The sequence below is a fragment of the Quercus robur genome, chromosome 8 (assembly GCF_932294415.1).
Source record: "Quercus robur chromosome 8, dhQueRobu3.1, whole genome shotgun sequence".
Taxonomy (NCBI): Eukaryota; Viridiplantae; Streptophyta; class Magnoliopsida; order Fagales; family Fagaceae; genus Quercus; species Quercus robur.
Genome location: NC_065541.1, coordinates 30,572,829 through 30,578,118, shown reverse-complemented (window position 1 = coordinate 30,578,118; position 5,290 = coordinate 30,572,829). Strand labels below are relative to the sequence as shown.

Below are 5,290 nucleotides of genomic sequence, written 5' to 3'. Positions count from 1 at the left end.
TGGAACTTTCATATCATGCATGAAATTGTGGGATGGACCTTCTGTAACACCCCGACCCAATTTTATAATTAAACTATGTGCTTGAGTGGTTAATTATTATTTTTAAGCCACTTACTTTCTAAAATTAATATAAGAGTATTTAATAAACATATTATTTTATAATACCATTGAATAAGAATTTTAAAGATTATACATAACTGAATTGCTATCGGTATTTTAAATATATACTAAGTATGTACAAAATTATATTAAGCGGTTTAAGTTATTAAATATATAATTGTTGGTGTTTAATCAAGTGTATAAAGGTAAGGGTTTATATGCAAAGTTATTTTGTTATTTGGGCCTTTCTAGAATATAGAACTATGGGAGGGTGAAAGGTATAAATACTAAAAGTTGAAAAGGTAAGTTATCCTTTCTTTCCTAGCAATACACGTGAATGACCCAAGATATTTTTTGCTGGACTTCTTGGCTGCACCAGAAATTCCCTTGGTCATTCTTGCTTTACTTCTTTGTTTTCTTCCTTCTTTGTTCTTATTGGTTGCACCTTTATCTCTTCTTTGACTTTCTCAAAGAAAGAAGACTCAAGAAGCTCCCCCTCTCTTTTCCCACGGGTCCAATTAAATCAGAAAATTCTCACTTCACTTTTCTCTCTTTTGTCTTAAGGAAAGTGCTTGGAAGCTCTCTTGAGTCTACCCTCAAGTCCACGGGTTCACACACCAAAAGAAAACTCAATTCTTCTTCATATTCTCTCTAAGGAACCAGAAAACTCTCTCAAGCTCTCTACCATTCTTTCATGAGTGGTTCTATGTCTATTTTTCCCCTCAAGAAACATAAACTTGGTAAGGGCTCTAACTACTCTCCTCTTAGAACCCATGTTTTCCTTTAAATAATTTTAGTAATGATATTTGTAAGTCTATATATATATATATATATATATATGCTGTTTTAAGAAGCTTTGAAGTTGTGTTGGTGATTTGTTGAAGGTAGGTTAGGGTTTTTACTAATTAAAGATTTTATAGGATTGAGGAAGTAAGAAAAAGTTAGGATGAGTATTTTGATGCTGCTGCTGGGATTTTTGGTTGTGTATTTTGCTCTAATGGTTAAATGACTGTATATAAGTGTTTTCTAACATGTCTAATGAGTGTATAAAAATCCCCATATGAGAATACCATCGTTTGATAATTGTTTGTGAATTTAGAAGAAAACGTTGCAAAGCTGTCACTGTGACAGATTCTGTGTTTATGCATGATAAAATATGTATTAAATCATATTCTATGAATTAGGATGCTAGGAGTAGTTCTTATGAACTCTAAGACACACATGGTTGTTATGGAATTAGTCTCACAGAATTTGGATGAACATAAAAATAATGGTTTGATTTATAAGTTGCATGAATTTCTGACAGGACAGATTTGAGTATGCTGTCTTGCGTGATTTTTAGTAAATCATGGGTTTATGCTTTGACTCCGAAAATTTTATGGTATATACTGGACATACAGGGGAGTGGTTCTGTAAAATTTTGTGACAATTGGATGTGTGTTGACAGCCCGTTTGTATTTTACAAATGGGGCATATGCTGCTGGAATAGAACAGTGAACAGTAAGGGACATGCCTAACTTTGTGGATTTAATTCTCAAGTTAGGGTGAATGTTTTGAGCTATAATTTAATATGCTTACCTTTTGGTATGTCTCAATCGTAGATTAATTTTTTGTGTAACTTGTTATGAGGTTTAGTACTCAAAGGAAGGGGTTCTAAACCATGCAACGGTTGTATTTATGAAGCTGTTTTGCCCGACGTGTTGTATGCTACCATATGAATGTATATAGTTACACGAACATGCTTAAAAGATTTTATATTTATGCATGCATTATTGCCCTAATCTCAAAGCATCTTTTGAAATAAAGCTAGCTCTTCTAGAGATATGGGATTAATATAAGAATGTTGGTTTCTCTAGGATTTTGTACTTGTTGTTGAGGAATGTATTTTATTTGTGGGAACCTCGTTGAGGTGAGATTAGGATTTCCTTGATTCTAAGAAATAGGCTTTGAGACGAATGTGAAGTTTATGATAAGGAATTATGGATAGTAATAAGCTTTGATTTATGGTTTAGGTGTTACCAGTATCCAAGTCTAAGCTCCTTCGACTTTAGGCTCTCGGTTCCTCTGCTTTCAGGTAAGGGATAAGTTATATGGGCATTTGGTAAGTCATGAGGTTATTTTAAAGTATATTATGCATTAAAATGTTTTTTATTAGAGATATGGCATGTAATCATTATTCTGACAAAGATATGTTCGTGAGCTTTCGAAACCTTATGTATATGATTTCAGCATATTGATGTTATTATTGATTCCGCGAACATGATGTTTAAAGAAAAGAATGGAAATGCTATTATCATGAAATGTCATGCAAAACAAGAAATTTCAGTATGATGTAAAGTATGAAATGTTTTCGGGTTATGTCCTCAGGTAATCTGAACTCGGCTAGTAGGGGTTAATTACTGACTTTCCATGGAAAAATGTTATATGTTTGGCCATTTAAAGTAGAGGAAATGGGACTGCCCGTAACTCTAGGCCATTTAAAGTAGAGGAAATGGGGTTGCCCGCAACTCTAATCTGAATAAGGCCTTCTCCCCAATGTGTACGGATGGCAGGGAGGAATAAAACCTTGAGGAGATGTGCCATCAGGCCTCTCAAAGAGGACAATATCATGCACACAGGGTCACCCAAATGTGATGAGGCCTTCTCTGTATAGCTTATCAGATATGGACTAACCAATATGTTATGAACAGCTATGTTTTGTTATTAATCATGAGAGAATTATTTTGTTTAAATGCATTGTGAAAAGTGAAAGCTCTCATGGCAAGAAGAAGTTTCTGATAAAAAGAAAAGTTGTTCATTAAAAATAAAAGTTTCTGAAGTTCTATTGTGCTATAAAGATAAAGTTTCTGATGAAAGTACAAGTTTATGTTTAAAAGTTATCAGATATCTGTTTTTATGAAAGGTTAAGTTTTATGATCATGAAAGTTATAGTATTTTATGAGAAGTTTATAAAGAAAAGTTTTCTTATTAGTCAAGATGTTTCTAGTTTAATACAAAGTTGTCGATTATCTGATTCAAGTTAAAATAATTATTTTGTAATGAGAATATATATATGGCGACTTTGTAGGAAATGAAAGAAGTTTAATTTGAAAGGTTTTGGTAATATTGACCTGATAAGAAAAAGGAGAACAATTATTTTCTATGAAGAGCGTATAAGTTATTCTTGTGAATAGTATAAAATACTATGCATGAAAAGATGTTCTCCTATTCGAATATTCATAAAATGAAATGATTTGATTTACATGCATCTTTATTGAATTCTCATATATCTTACCTTTACTGAGCTGTGTAGCTCACCCTTTCCACTCTTTTAGTTAGCAGGTTTTATTTTGGAGCAAAAGGATCCTTAGTTGAGTTTGAAAGGAATTGGTTTTAGTTTTATATGTATAGATCCTAAATTAGCAATTTGATGTTTAGCTTTGTAGTATTGTGTATTTTAGGATCTAAAGAAAGTTGTGTACCTTAAAGTATTAAGAGATGTATTATGTGAAAGTGTGGAAATTAAATGATTGGTGGATTATGTTATATTTTGAGTACAGTGTAGATGCTCTGACTATCAAGTGAAAAATGATATCAAGAAGTAAAGAAACAAGAAAATTATTATGAAATGAAAAAGAGAAGCTTTTGAAAAAGTTAAGTTGGTTCTTGTTAATATCAGGTTTAAACTTGATATTAGCATGCCGGTCATAGTCACAAATCCAGGTATCGGGTTTAGGGCGTGACACCTTCTCTTTTGACTACATGGAAAAATAATGCTTTTACAAAGTTTGACTTTTTACAATGCCCCCAGATCATGGGCTATAGACAATGGCTCCAATAGTGGGTTGTTTACAACACAAGGAAATTTAAATTTACAATGAAGAGGCTTCATTCTAGATGATCTTGCCTTCTCAGAGAAGATCTTGGACTCTTGGCAATGTCCTCCTTGGTGCAGAGTTCCGGCTACTTGCTACAAATTTATCTGTGCACATTTACATGATGGAGGCATTAGTGTATGCATGCATGCCCTTGTGGGGTTGGAAACCTTTAGGGACTGGGTATAATCTAATGTGCAAGCAACAGGGTTGCTTTTCCCTAGGGGTTTAATCAAAGATGCTATGTAAATAGAATGGGTAGAACCTGGAGCAAAGCACAACTCTTTGACACAAGCAAAAAGGCAAACCTACAAATGGAAGTTGGACACTTTCCCCTTGACTCATTTTGAAAGCAATCCTATAAAGGACATCCTACCCTAGGCTGGGGTGTTCACTTGGATTTGGCTTTCCCTAGTCATCATGGGTTTGACATAGTCTAGGCCAACTATATTAGACACGGCTAAACTAGTAAGTTGGTCCTGTTCTTAGGGGGGACCTCGATCATCTAATCCTTCCCTTCATAGAAGTTGTGGGATAGAGCGAATCAAAAAGGGCCTTTTAAGCTACTTTTGTCTATCCGTGGACCCAAAAGTGCCTATAAGTCGAGGCCCAGTAACTATCTACGGTTTGCGCGTCAGGTGGTAACCTTAAAGCGTTGAGCCCGGTTCGACTCAAAATGAGGGGTGATGTCATGCATTTTGAAATGAAAGGTGAAAGACTTTCCAAACACGACAAATATATGCATAGATAAAGGTGTAGCAGAAATTAAATCTTACTACCCTAGGTTCGCACATGTGAAGGAAAGTTGTAAAGCATGCTTAGGAAAGCAAGAAAGCTTCACACATACAAAAATACCTCAAAGGCAGTTTTTGGAAAACCATTTGAAAACATTTTTGAAAAATATTTTTAAGTTTTGAAAATAGTTTACTAGGATATAGTAAAAGCATTTTTCAAAAAGGAAAGCCCCGGAGGCTAATGCCAATTTCAATGTTTTTAAAAGTCAATGTCCAAAGATTGGGATTTTATCAAAAGCTATAAAGGCTAAACTCTTTAAGTATCCCTATTGAAGTTGCTAGTCTATTGACGCCTTGTGGCTGCTCGACCACCCATTGCGGTGATGCTCGCGCACCTCTCTATATCTTGGTGCGAGAATTATATGATGGTATGGAGGTGTGTTGTACCTTGGGTGTGTGACTGGAATCTGAGTGATTTTAAAGAAATTACCAAGGGTAAGTGAAGTTGCCACCAATCATTGGGTTCTTTCTAAGGTGTGATTGGTCACCTGACTCTATTTGATTTTATTATCGATCCTAGGCTAAGAAAAAGGTCATTTTTCC

At 34.5% G+C, this 5,290-nt stretch overlaps 1 long non-coding RNA gene across 1 annotated transcript; it reads left to right on the top strand.

Moving 5' to 3' along the window:
* The first annotated feature begins 463 nt into the window (after positions 1-463).
* Positions 464-2,857, top strand: LOC126695182 (uncharacterized). The gene is made up of 2 exons (XR_007645993.1): positions 464-839; positions 2,112-2,857. It is a non-coding gene; the product is annotated as an uncharacterized LOC126695182 (long non-coding RNA).
* Positions 2,858-5,290: the final 2,433 nt, after the last annotated feature.